Here is a 14,425-nt window from a genome sequence, read left to right on the forward strand (position 1 = left end):
ATGTCTCATCCTTTTGGCAACTGGGAAAATTCAATCTTTTTAATTTTTTAACCGTTACAATAAGGTTAATGCACGACTTAGACTTTAGCCCAGTCTTTCTGACCTTTGGAATGAGACATTCGAAACTGAACTTGAATGAAACTTAAGGGGTCAAAAACACAAAAGCCTTAAGAGCCAGGACCACAGGGATTGGTGGGGATCTTAGAGTACTAGAAAGTGCAAGGCCAATATAAAGACATTCAAATTCAGAGTAAAAAACCAAAGCGGCACTTTGGGAGGCCAAGGCAGGTGGGTCACCTGAGGTCGGGAGTTTAAGACCAGGCTGACTGAAATGGAGAAACGCTGTCTCTACTAAAAATACAAAAAATTAGCTGGATGTGACGGTCCAGGCCTGTAATCCCAGCTACTTGGGAGGCCGAGGCAGGAAAATCCTTGAACCCAAGAGGTGGAGGTTACAGTGAGCCAAGAACCCGCCATTGCACACCAGCCTGGGCAGCAAAAGTGAAACCCCATCTCAAAAAACAACAACAACAACAACAACAAAACACCAAAGCAGCAGCTACCATGTTTATCACACAGAAACACTGGAGGAGATGGGGGCAGATTTGGCAGGGAAGCCTCTTATTTGCTCCCTCTGAGAGAAGTTAAGATTAAACAGTGGAAAGAACACAGATTATGCCTTAAGACCTGAGCTCAAGTTTCCATTCCATTCCCTTAACACTTGTCTGTCTTCGAGCAAGGAACCCAACATCTCTGAACTCTGTTTCCCCATCTTAAAAAGGGATTGATAATGGTTCCTTACATGTTGGTTGGGTGAGTGAATAAAATTATCATTATAAAAGGCAGAGAATGATAAATGAAAAAAAGTAAAATACAAAAAAAAGACATTGGGGCCCGGGTGCAGTAGCTCACACCTGTAATTTCTGCACTTTGGGAGGCCGAAGTGGGCAGATCACTTGAGGTCAGATGTTTGAGACAAGCCTGACCAACATAGTGAAACCCCATCTCTACTAAAAATACAAAAAAATTAGCCAAGTATGGTGGCGCGGGCCTGTAGTCCCAGGTACATGGGAGGCTGAGGCAGGAAAATCACTTGAACCTGGGAAATGGAGATTGTAGTATGCTGAAGTCACACCACTGCACTCCATCCTGGGCAACAGAGCGAGACTCTATATAAAATAAATTAATTAAATTAAATAAATGACATTGTAATGTCAGAAGAGAAAAGATCAAATAGAAATGTGGGAAAAATCAAGAAGTCATCAATGAGGAGATTTGTAAGGAAAAAACACAAGGTTTCTTGCAGACCACTGTTGGGGTGGTGGGGGGGGAATCCCCTCTCGGTATCTGGAAAGATTATCCTTTTCATCTGAGCACACAGCTTCAAAAGAAACACAGAGGGCAGTGAAAGAAAAAAGTATCACTAAGTAAATTGAGGAAATACTGGTAATAAGTAGGGTGAGAGATGGGGTATATGAATTTGCCTTTATTCTCTAATGGAAGTATGGGAATAATGGTGTCGGAGGCTTTTAAACTGGAGTGACTTCATCTTGAATAGGGACTGGGTAAAATAAGGCTAAGACCTACTGGGCTGCATCCCCAGGAAGTTAGGCATTCTTAGTCACAGGATGAGATAGGTCACCACAAGGTACAGGTCACAAAGACCTTGCTGATAAAAGAATGCGGTAAAGAAACCAGCCAAAACCAACCAAAACCAAGATGGTGATTAAAGTGACCTCTGGTCATCCTCACTGCTCATAATATGCTAATTATAATGCATTAGCATATTAAAGACACTCCTACCTGCGCCATGACAGTTTACAAATGCCATGGCAACGTCAGGGAAGTTACCCTACATGGTCTGAAAAGGGGAGAAACCCTCAGTTCCAGAAATTGCCCAGTTGTTTTCCCTAAAACTCATTAATAATCCACCACTTCTTTAGCCACAGTCCAGCCACAATCAAGAAATAACCAAGCCACAGCCCTTGGGGCTGCTCTGCCTATAGAGTAGCCATTCTTTATTCTTTTACTTTCTTCATAAACTTGCTTTCACTTTTACTCTGTGGATTTGCCCCAAATTCTATCTTGCACAAGGTTCAAGAACCGTCTCTTGGACATCTGGCTCAGGACCCCTTTCCAGTAACAATGGAAGGATGAGGAAGCTAGCTGGGGTTGATGATAGACCAGTAGTCCCAGCTACTTGGGAGGCTGAGGCAGGAGGATCACTTGAGCTCAAGGGTTAGAGGCTGCCGTGAGCTATGATTGAAGCACTGCACTCCAGCCTGGGTAACAGAGCAAGACCCTTTCTCTGTTAAAAAAATAATAAAAGTAAATAAATTTTTAAAAACAATGAGGGAGCTTTAATATGTAGAAAAGGAAATGACAGAGGAAATGAGATTCTACTCAAAAGAAACAATTGAGAAAAATTATGGAATCAGGCTGGGTGCAGTGGTTCACCCCTGGAGTGTAGCCTTAACTTCATGGTCCAAAATGCTTAAGCTGGATTTTGGAACTTCAATCATCATATCTACAGTCCAGGAAGATAATGAAGGAGAGGCAAAGAAGACCTCCTGGAACTGTCCCTATACTTTCTTAGGTGATGAAACTCTTTTCTGATTGACATACTTTCTTACTTTGTTGTATTTTTATTATTATTATTTTTTGAGATGGAGTTTAGCTCTTGTTACCCAGGCTGGAGTGTAATGGCACGATCTTGGCTCACCGCAACCTCAGCCTCCTGGGTTCAGGCAATTCTCCTGCCTCAGCCTCCTGAGTAGCTGGGATTACAGGCACGCACCACCATGCCCAGCTAATTTTTTGTATTTTAGTAGAGACGGGGTTTCACCATGTTGACCGAGATGGTCTCGATCTCTTGACCTCGTGATTCACCCGCCTCAGCCTCCCAAAGTGCTGGGATTACAGGCGTGAGCCACCGTGCCCGGCCTTGTTGTATTAATATTACACTTAATCAGGTTATATTAGTTTGTTAGTGTTACTGTAACTAATGCTACAGACTGGGTGACTTAAACAATGGAAATTAATTTTTTTACAGCCGTGAAGTCTGGAAGTCCAAGATCGAAGTGCTGGTAGGGTTGGTTTCCTCAGAGGCTTCTTTCCTTGGCTTGCAGATGGCCATCTTCTACCTTTGTCTTCACATGGTCTTTCCTCTGTGTGCACAGGTCTGTTTCCAAATTTCCTTGTCTTATAAGGACACCAGGCCAGGCGCGGTGGCTCATGGCTGTAATCCCAGCACTTTAGGAGGCTGAGGTGGGCAGATCACCAGGTCGGGAGATTGAGACCATCCTGGCTAACGTGGTGAAACCTCGTCTCTACTAAAAATAGAAAAATTTGCTGGGCGTGGTGCTGCATGCCTGTAGTCCCAGCCACTCGGGAGGGTGAGGCAAGAGAACTGCTTGAACCCAAGAGGTGGAGGTTGCAGTGAGCTGAGATGGTGCCATTGCACTCCAGCCTGGGCAACAAGAGGAAAACAACGTCTCACAAAAAAAAAAAAGACACCATTCATATTAGATTAGGGCCCACCCTAAGGACCATATTTGAACTTACTTTGACCTCTTTAAACACCTTTTCTCCAATATGGTTACATTTAGAGGTACTTCAGCAGAATTTGGCAGGCATACAACACAGCCCATGACACAGATTACAGTGAAGTCACAGCCTTTGGTATTCATATCTCTGCTCTGACCCACCACATGTTGGCTTTAAAGTTTAGCCCTGATAATAGTATTATTTCTTTAATTTTCAAGTTCTTACAGAAATTTGCACTGCTGACCCCAGCTATTGATGTCAGCAGGTATCCACAAGGCATTTACAATTATTTCATCTTCTGCTGTCCTTTTTGATTGATACTCTTTGTTCTTCTGTATATATATGGTATCTTTTCAAGAAATCTAATTCGGTCCCCTGGCTATAATGCCATTAATATACCAGCTCTCATGTCTCTTCACTGAGCTTCCGCATTCTGTAGCCCTTAATCTTAAATTATGATAAAATGAGAGTTTCTAATCCTTATACCCCTAAACTTATACCTCCCTTAGTTGTTCCCCTTCCTTGAGTAATTCAGTTTACTTAGTTCATATGAAAATCTTGGAGGGCACAGTGGGAGAAAAAAAAAAAGATAAAGAAAATCTTAAGAACAATTTTTGCTTCCATTCTTTCCCTGGCATTCTACATTCAACCTATTAAAAGTATAGTTGTTGCTATGCATAAAATACAGTCTATCTGATCATCTCTGATACTACCAGCTTATTACAAATCAGTATGTACTGCCTCTACTTCTACCATTCTTCCTGAAAGCTTTCTTCTGCTGCTCACACGATATCTCCCATCTCTTCTTCCTTCAGCTGGAGCAGTCTTACAAAAATGTAAATCAGCTCATGTCATGCCACAACCTCAATCTTTCAGTCATTTCCATCTCATGTAGAAAAAAATTAATATCCCTAACATTGCCTCTAAGACCAGATAATCTGGCCTTTGTCAAGCTCTCTAACTCATCTGCTACCACAACCCCCTTCCCTCATTCATTACTTTACATCTATACTGAACTTTTCTCTGTTTCTCAAACAAATACATTTGGTTTTGAGTAGGTCTTTGCATTTGCTGTGCCATCTGCCCCACTGCTTCTTGTTCACTGCTTTATCTCCAGTATGTATAAGAGTTGCCAACACAAACTTGGCTTTTTTTTTTTGTTTTTTTTTTGTAGCAATAGGGTTGCTACAGGCTGTGTTGCCCAGGCTGATCTAAAACTACCCACCTCAGGCAATCCTCCTTCCTCAGCCCCCACAAAGGTTTGGGATTACAGGTATAAGCTACCATGTCTGTCCTCATAGTAGCCTTTAAATGAATAAATGAATTTTATTGATGATAAAACTTAAACTCAATCACTTGCTAAAGGTCACACTGCAGTTGTCATTTGCTGTCTCATCACTGGCTGCAGTCACTAGTGTCCTGGTTCTGCTGCCTGAATTCCTCTCAGCTGTTCACACTGACATTGCTGATGCATTCAAAATGAGTCACATACACCAGTGAAATGGAAGAGAAAACCTAGAAGTAAACACACAATGGACTCATTTTTTGACAAAGTTGCCAAGAACATATGTTGGGGAAAACACAGTCCCATCGATAAATAGTGCTAGGAAAACTGGATGACCACATGCAGAAGAATGAAACTAGACCCCCTACATCTCAACATATACAAAAATCAAATCAAAATGGACTAAAGACTTATATCTAGGACCTCAAACTATGAAACTACTACAAGAAAATGTTGGGGGAAACTCTACAGGACACTGCTCTGGGCAAAAACTTATTGAGTCATACCCCAAAAGCACAGGCAATCAAAGCAAAAATGGACAAATGAGATCACATCAAGTTAAAAACATCTGCAAAGGAAAGGAACTATCAACAAAAGACAAACCCACAGAATGGGAGAAAATATTTTCAAACCACTCATATGACAAGGGATTAATAACTAGAATATATAAGGAGCTCGAAAAACTCTCTAGGGAAAAAAAATCTAATAATTCGATTTAAAAAATGGGGAAAATGTCTGAATAAACCGTTATCAAAAGAAGACATACTAATGGCAAATAAGTATATGAAAAGATGCTCAACATCATCGATCATCAGCAAATCAAAACTATAATGAGATGTCTTTTTCCCCCAGTTAAAATGGCTTTATCCAAAAGACAGGCAATAACAAATCCTGGCAAAGATGTGGAGGAAAGGGAACCCTTGTACACTGTTGGTAGGAATGTAAATTAGTACAACCACTATGGAGAAGAGTTTGGAGGTTCTTCAAAAAACTGAAGGTAGAGTTACCATAAAATCCACTAATCCCACTGGTAGGTATTTAGCCAAAGGAAGTGAAATCGGTATACCAGAGATGTCTGCACTCCCATGTTTATTGCAGCGCTATTCATAATAGCCAAGATTTGGAAGCAAGGTAGTGTCCATCAGCAGATGAATGGATAAGGAAAATAGTACTCCATTGTATATATGTATTACACAACTCCTGGTCTCTATGGAACTCTTATGGTTTGCTGCATTGTGTATAAGTAATACATATACCCAGTGGAGTACTATTCAGCCATAAAAAGAACACCATCATTTGCAACAACATGGATGGAACTGGGGGTCATTATATGTGACTTCCATGTTATGCTAACTAAGCAACGAAGGTTGAGATGACAAAAGCTCCTTATAAATCAGAGCTTCTTAAGAGAAAACCCCCCTGAGAGTTGGCACAGTCAGACAGGGAGAATCCTGCTTGTCACTTTGTATCTCAAGTTCCCAGCCTTTTGGCTGGCTGCCAGACATGACTTGACAATCATGTTCCCCAAGTGACAGAGACCAGAGAGAGAAATTTGCACTTGGTTACAAAGCCAAGCTCTCAAGACATAAAACAAAATGAAATGAGATTCTTCTTATGATTTTCCACCTTACAACAAACTACCCAAAAAGACAAAAGCAAAGCAAAGACTAACTCTGGGGGTGGGGGGAAAGGATCAAATGAAAAACAAGACTACTTATAAACACTAAAGTCACTTTGCCCCCAAAACTAGTTCACATAAATGTTTTGTCCTGCCAGTCTAAATTTAGAGTGGGAAAGAGGAAGAAAAGAGTCTTACCACTCTCACCTTTACTACAGGCAGAGATCCCCCACAGGCAGAGATCCAGCAGACTGACAGTGTTAAGAATTCTTACTTTTGTCAGAGGGCCAGGATTTCAGGTGCAGCAGTTTCAAGCAAGCGGTGTTCCAGGCAGTGAAGGATGCCCCATATTGGGCACCGAAATTTGTAGGGAATGTTACAGATCACTTCCACCCATCTCTGACTGGGTCTAGGAACAATTGACACAAGACAGATTAAGAGGAGAAAAGGATACAAGTTTTTATTATGTTTTACATGTACAGGGGGATCTCACAAGAGAGTGAAGATCTGAAGAAATGGCCCAAATGAAAGCTTTTATATTTTTTAGACGAAGAACAACACATCTATGAAAAAATGACAGGACAAAGGGATCTAGGCTAAGGGCAGTAATTCCAGGAAGGTCGCTAGGATATATACTGGGGAGGGGTAAAGCTAGTAGAAGGTAAGGGCTATTAAGTTTCTTTGTATAGGTCCATTGCAGCATCATTTCCAGTCTCTGGTGAGAGGATTATTGTCTTGTCCTAGTACAGAAAAAGCATCTTTCTCTATGGAACTTTTTTTTTTTCCTTCTACAGTCTCACTCTGTCACCCAGGCTGGAGTGCCATGATGCGAACTCAGCTCAATACAACCTCCGCTTCCCAGGCTCAAGTAATTCTCATGCCTCAGTGTCCTGAGTAGCTGGGATGATAGGCATGTGCCACCACACCTGGATTTTCTTTTCTTTCTTTTTTTTTGAGACAGAGTTTTGCTCTGCTGCCCAGGCTGGAGTGCAGTGGCACAATCTTGGTTCACTGCAACCTCTACATTCTGGGCTCAAGCAATTCTCTAATTATCCTGCCTCAGCCTTCTAAGCACCTGGGATTACAGATGTGCACTTCCATGGCTTGGCTAATTTTTGAGAAACGGGGTTTCACCATATTGGCCAGGCTGGTCTCAAACTTCTGACCTCAAGTGATCCACCTGCCTTGGCCTTCCAAAGTAATTTTTGTATTTTTAGTAGAGACAGGGTTTTGCCATTTTGGCCAGACTGGTCTTGAACTCCTAGTCTGTATGGAACTTTTATGGTTTGCTACATTTGGGAACCAGCAGGTCAAATGGCTATTTTTGGAAATGCAGTTTTTGAAGTGCTTTCAGCTTGAAATAATCAATATGCCAATTTGGCCTATTTTGGATTGGCATATCCTTAACGCCTTCACATGACAGCCTGGACCCACAGCAAGGTCACTTCTTGTTTTGGGCCCTACTCAAACATGACCACTTCATTATTATCTAGTATATGGGCCAGAGTAGTAGTCACAGGTGGAAATGTTTGCTTCAACAACCCATGGAGGAATATAGCAGACACCATCTTTTTCTTTGTGATAGGGAATGCAAAATGAAGCAATTTGCCTTTACTTTGGGGGTATATCCCACCATGGCTTTAACCCCTAGACCCCTAAATGCTCTAATAAAGTATCATGTCCTCAAATCTTTCCTAGCCCTGGGATGCGTATCTCTTAATAAGATCTCCAGTGAACCAACAAAGCAGCCCCATCAGCATAATACTCGATGAAGTGAATCTGAAGAAGGGTTTCTGTATATTCAAACAGTCTAGATCTCTTTAGATTATATTATGCCAGAGGCAGGTGAGTTAACATAGCCCTGGAGGCAAACCTGTAAATAAATATCTGTGTCTATGCTATATGAATGCAGATTTTTTCTGATGGCTCTTTTATTATCAGAATAGGAAATAACACATTTTCAGTTCATTGGCTGCATCCAGTGCACTGCATCCATGCACCAGATAAACTGATCAGCATGTTTATCTGGTGAAGAGGCTAAAATGAAAGCACATATCATATGCTTTACTATGAAGTTGTATTATCAGGATTAGGCTAGCTTCAGAATACGAATTTGGAATCTATTTTTTTTTCTTTTTTTTTTGGTCTTAATTTTAGGTTTGGGAGAACATATGAACGTTTGTTACATAGATAAACATGTGTCATGGGGCTTTGTTGTACATATTATGAAAGCCCTGTACCCAATAATTATCTTTTTTGCTCCTCTCCTTCCTTCCAACTTCCCCCCTCAAGCAGACCCTAGTGTCTGTCATTTCCTTCTTTGTGTTCTTACGTTCTTATCGTTTAGCTTCTGCTTATAAGTGAAAACGTGGTAGTTGGTTTTCCGCTCCTGTGTTAGTTTGCAAAGGATGATAGCCTCCAGTTCCATCTATATTCCCACAAAACACATGCTCTCATTCTTTTTTTATGGCTGCATAATATTCCATGGTATATATATATACCACATTTTCTTGATCTAATCTGTCATTAATGGGCATTTAGGTTGATTCCGTGTCTTTGCTGTTGTAAACAGTGCTGCAATGAACATTCGTGTGCATGTGTCTTTATGGTAGAATGCTTTCTGTTCCTTCCTCTGGTTATATACTCAGTAATGGGACTGCTGGGTTGAATGGTTGTTCTGATTCCAGATCTTTGAGCAATCACCATACTGTTTACTACAATGGTTGAACTAATTTACACTCCCACCAACAGTGTATAAGGGTTCCCTTTTCTCCACAACCTCACCAGCATGTTACTTTTTGATGTTTTCCTGAAAGTTTAAAAAAAAAGTTTTTATTTTTTTAAATTTTTATTTTAAGTTCTGGGATACATGTGCAGAATATGCAGGTTTGTTACATAGATATACATGTGCCATGGTGGTTTACTGCACCTATTAACCCTCCATCTAGGTTTTAAGCCCCACATGCATTAGGTATTTGTCCTAATGATCTCCCTTCCCTTACCCCCTACCCCACAACAGGCCCTGGTATGTGATGTTCCCTTACTTGTGTCCATGTGTTCTCATTGTTCAACTCCCACTTATGAGTGAGAACATGTGGTGTTTGGTTTTCTGTTCCTGTGTTAGTTTGCTGAGGATGATGGTTTCTAGCTTCATCCATGTCCATGCAAAGGACACGAACTCATTCTATTTTATAGCTGCATAGTATTCCATGCTGTATATGTGCCTCATTTTCTTTGTCTAGTGTATTGTTGATGGAGATTTGGGTTGGTTCCAAGTCTTTGCTATTGTAAATAGTGCTGCCATAAACATATGTGTGCATGTGTCTTTATAGGATATATCCTTTGGGTATATACCCAGTAATCCCATTACTGGGTCACATGGTATTTCTGGTTCTAGATCCTTGAGGAATCGCCACACTGTGTTCCACAATGGTTGAACTAATTTACACTCCCACCAACAGGGTAGAAGCATTCCTATTTCTCCACATCCTCTCCAGCATCTGTTGTCTCCTGACTTTTTAATGATTGCCATTCTAACTGGCCTGAGATGGTATTTCATTGTGGTTTTGATTTGCGTTTTTCTAATGACCAGTGATGATGCACTGTTTGTCATGTTTGTTGGCCGCATAAATGCTTTCTTTTAAGAAGTGTCTGTTTATATCCTTTACCCACTTTTTGATGGGGTTGTTTATTTTTTTCTTGTAACTGTCTTTAAGTTCCTTGTAGAATCTGGATATTAGACCTTTATCAGATGGATAGACTGCAAACATTCTCTCCCATTCTCTAGGTGGCCTGTTCACTCTGACGATAGTTTCTTTTGCTGAGCAGAAGTTCTTTAGTTTGATTAGAAACCATTTGTCAATTTTGGTTATTGTTGAAATTGCATTGGTGTTATAGTCATGAAGTCTTTGCCATGACTATGTCCTAAATGGTATTGCCTAGGTTTTCTTCTAGGGTTTTTAGTTTTAAGTTTTCCATTTGACTCTTTAATCCATCTTGAGTTGATTTTTGTATAAGGTGTAAGGAAGGGGTCCAGTTTCCATTTTCTGCATATGGCTAGCCAGTTTTCCCAGCACCGTTTATTAAATAGAGAATCCTTTTTCCACTGCTTGTTTGTGTCAGGTTTGTCTAAGATCAGATGATTGTAGAGGTGTGGTGTTATTTCTGAGGTTTCTTTTCTGTTCCTTTGGTCTATATATCTGTTTTGGTACCAGTATCATGCTGTTTTGGTTACTGTAACCTTGTAGTGTAGTTTGAAGTAAGGTAGCATGATGCCTCCAGCTTTGTTATTTTTGCTTAGGTCTGTCTTGGCTATATCAGAGCTTTTCTGGTTCTATATGAAATTTAAGGTAGTTTTTTTTTTTTCTAGTTCTGTGAAGAAAGACAGTGGTAGCTTGAGAGGAATAGCATTGAATCTATAGATTACTTTGGGCAGCACAGCCATTTTCATTATATTGTTTCTTCCTATTCATGAACATGGAATTTTTTTTTCCATTTGTTTGTGTCCTCTCTTATTTCTTGAGCAGTGGTTTGTAGTTCTTCTTGGAGAGGTTTTTTTATTTCCCTTGTAAGTTGTATTCCTAGGTATTTTTTTCTCTTTGTAGCAATTGTGAATGGGAGTTCAGTTATGATTTGGCTCTCTGCTTGTCTATTATTGGTGTATAGGAATGGCTGTGATTTTTGCACACTGATTTTGTATCCTGAGACTGCTGAAGTTGCTTATCAGCTTAAAGAGTTTTTGAGGTAAGATGATGGAGTTTTCTAAATATACAATCATGTCATCTGCAAACAGAGACAATTTGACTTCCTCTCTTCCTATTTGAATACTTTTTTTTTTTTCCGAGCTAGCTGAGGTTTTATTTTTGGACCAAAAAAAAAAAAAAAAAAAAAAGCAATTGAATTGTTTTGCAGCTGGAGGCATGGGCCAGGGGGGTCCCCAGGCAGTAAACTCCCCGCCGGTGGGCTGAGGTCTAGGGCTGAGGGTCAGGTGGGTCTCCTGTTCCCTGCGCTCCCCTGCACAGCAACCTCCCTCCTGGGCTCTGGGGCAGCCTCAGGAGGGGCAGGCTGGGAGGGGCTGTTGCAGCTGTTCACTTGGGCAGGACGTCAGAGGACTCAGACACCAGCCTCCCATCGCGGGTCTCAATCTTCTTCACAACCACAGCCTTGGTGGAGCTGATGCGGCTGATGTAGCTGGAGCCCGTGACAGAGCCAAAGCTGGAGCCCAGGCCGTAGCTGAGGCCGGGGTTTGTTAAGCCCCCATAGGCAGAGCTCAGACCACCTGCATAGCCGCTGGTGGCCTTCGTGTGGTTACTCATGTTCTGCATCCCGGACTCCAGCCGGCTCTCCTCACCCTCCAGTAGCTTGCGGTAGGTGGTGATCTCGATGTCCAGGGCCAGTTTGACATTCATCAGCTCCTGGTACTCACGCAGCTGCTTTGCCATGTCCTGCTTGGCCCGCTGCAGGGCGGCCTCCAGCTCCTTCTGCTTGTCATGAGCATCCTTGAGTGCCTGATCCCCGCGCTGCTGAGCATCTGCAATTGCGGCGTCCAGGGAAGCCCTCTGGCCTTTGAGGCCCTCGATCTCAGCCTGGAGCTGGCTGATGTTCCAGTTCATCTCAGAGATCTCAGTCTTCGTACGCCGCAGGTCATCCCCGTGCTTCCCAGCCAGCATCTGCAACTCCTCATACTTGATCTGGTATATGCTCTCCGCCTCAGCCCCGCTGCGGTTGGCGATCTCCTTGTACTGCGCCTTGACTTCGGCAATGATGCCATCCATGTCCAGAGAGCGGCTGTTGTCCATGGACAGCACCACAGACGTGTCGGAGATCTGGGACTGCAGCTCCCGGATCTCCTCTTCATACAGCTGCCTGAGGAAGTTGATCTTGTCAGTCAGTCCTTCCAGGCGAGACTCCAGCTCTACCTTGTTCATGTAAGCTTCATCCACATCCTTCTTGATGAGGACAAATTCATTCTCCATCTCTGTACGCTTATTGATCTCTTCCTCATACTTGTTCTTGAAGTCCTCCACCAGCCCCTGCATGTTGCCAAGCTCTGCCTCCAGCTTCAGCTTCTCCTGGCCCAGAGTCTCCAGCTGCCGCCTCAGGTTGTTGATGTAGTTCTCAAACATGTTGTCCATGTTGCTCCTAGCTGTTTTCTGCTGCTGCAGGAGGCTCCACTTGGTCTCCAGCATCTTGTTCTGCTGCTCCAGGAACCACACCTTGTCAATGAAGGAAGCAAACTTGTTGTTGAGGGTCTTAATCTGCTCCTTCTCCTGGGTACGCACGGCCTGGATGTTGGGGTCCACATCCACCTTCATGGGGTTCAGCAGGCTCTGGTTGATGGTGACGGCGGTGATACCTCCCATGCCTATGCCGCTGGCCCCAAAATAGCCTGCACCCAGGCCACCCCGGAAGCCACTACTGCTCACTCGGGAGAAGCTCAAGCGGGCACTGGGCCCACTCATTAAGGAGCGGCTGCTGAAGGCCCCGGGGCCAGAGGTGGACACCTTGTAGGACTTCTGGGTCACCCTGGTGGACATGGTGGAGGCAGGAGTGGAGGTAGGCGGGCTGAACTAGGGAGAGATTCCAGAAGGAGCGGAGAAGCTGCTTGTTCCTATTTGAATACTTTTTAATTTTTTTTTTCTCTTGCCTGATTGCCCTGACCAGAACTTCCAGTATTATGTTGCATAGGAGTGGTAATAAGGGCTTCCTTGTCTTGTGCCAGTTTTCAAAGGGAGTGCTTCCAGCTTTTGCCCATTCAGTATGATATTGGCTATGAGTTTGTCATAAATAACTCTCATTATTTTTAGATATGTTCCAATCAGTACCTAGTTTATTGAGTATTTTTAGCATGAAGGGGTGTTGAGCTTTATCAAAGGCCTTTTCTGCACCTATTGAGATAATCATGTGGTTTCTGTCATTGGTTCTGTTTATGTGCTGGATTTACATTTATTGATTTTTATATGTTGAACCAGCCATGCATCCCAAGGATGAAGCCAACCTCATCATGGTGGATAAGAATTTTGATGTGCTGCTAGATTCTGTTTGCCAATACTATATTGAGGATTTTCACATCAATGTTCATCAGGGATATTGGCCTGAAATTTTCTTTTTTTTTTTTGTTGCATCTCTGCCAGGCTTTGGTATCAGGATTATGCTGGCCTTATAAAATGAGTTAGGAAGGAGTCTCTCTTTTTTGTTGTTTGGAGTAGTTTCAGAAGGAATGGTACAAGATCCTTTTTCTACCCAATGTAGAATTTGTCTCTGATTCTGTCTGGTTCTGGGTTTTTCTTGGTTGATAGATTGTTAATTAATGCCTCAATTATAGAACTTGTTATTGGTCTATTCAGGGATTCAGCTTCTTCCTGGTTTAGTCTTGGGAGGGTGTATATGTTCAGGAATTTATCAATTTCTTCTAAAGTTCTAGTTCATTTGTGTAGAGGTGTTTATAGTATTTTCTGATGGTAGTTTGTATTTCTGTGGGATCAGTGGTGATATTTCCTTTATCATTTTTTACTATGTCTATTTGATTCTTCTTTCTTTGCTTCTTTCTTAGTCTGGCTAGTGGTCTGTCCATTCTGTTAGTATTTTCAAAAAAACCGGTTCCTGGATTTATTGATTTTTTGAAGGGGTTTTCGTGCCTCTGTCTCCTTCAATTCTGCTCTGATCTTAGTTAGTTCTTGTCTTCTGCTAGCTTTTGAATTTATTTGCTTTTGCTTCTCTAGTTCTTTTAATTGTGATGTTAGGGTGTTGATTTTAGATCTTTCTCACTTTCTGACATGGGCATTTAGTGCTATAAATTTTCCTCTTAACACTGCTTTAGCTGTGTCCTAGAGATTCTGGTACTAATTTCGTTATTTATCCAATAGTCATTCAGGAGCAGGTTGTTCAGTTTCCATGTAGTTGTGCAGTTTTGAGTGCGTTTCTGAATCCTGAGTTCTAATTTGATAAGAATATGATTTCTGTTCTTTTGCATTTGC

At 42.0% G+C, this 14,425-nt stretch overlaps 1 protein-coding gene and 1 pseudogene across 12 annotated transcripts in view; one reads left to right on the forward strand and one right to left on the reverse strand.

Moving 5' to 3' along the window:
- Window positions 1-14,425, forward strand: part of LOC118144974 (disintegrin and metalloproteinase domain-containing protein 21) — a 38,887-nt gene that overhangs the window by 761 nt on the left and 23,701 nt on the right. For 7 of the 12 annotated variants that reach the window (XR_013521329.1, XR_013521330.1, XR_013521333.1 and 4 more), the window contains exon 2: window positions 3,053-3,086. The exons of 3 other annotated variants lie outside the window; for them this stretch is intronic. The gene's annotated coding sequence lies outside the window, so the exon portion shown is untranslated. Of the gene's footprint in view, window positions 1-3,052; window positions 3,180-14,425 lie in introns of all 12 variants that reach the window. 2 more of the 12 variants (XR_013521331.1, XM_054240105.2) reach the window with 1 other exon arrangement.
- On the reverse strand, window positions 11,400-13,058 carry LOC100396939 (keratin, type II cytoskeletal 8 pseudogene; annotated as a pseudogene).

The sequence above is a fragment of the Callithrix jacchus genome, chromosome 8 (genome assembly GCF_049354715.1).
Source record: "Callithrix jacchus isolate 240 chromosome 8, calJac240_pri, whole genome shotgun sequence".
Taxonomy (NCBI): Eukaryota; Metazoa; Chordata; class Mammalia; order Primates; family Cebidae; genus Callithrix; species Callithrix jacchus.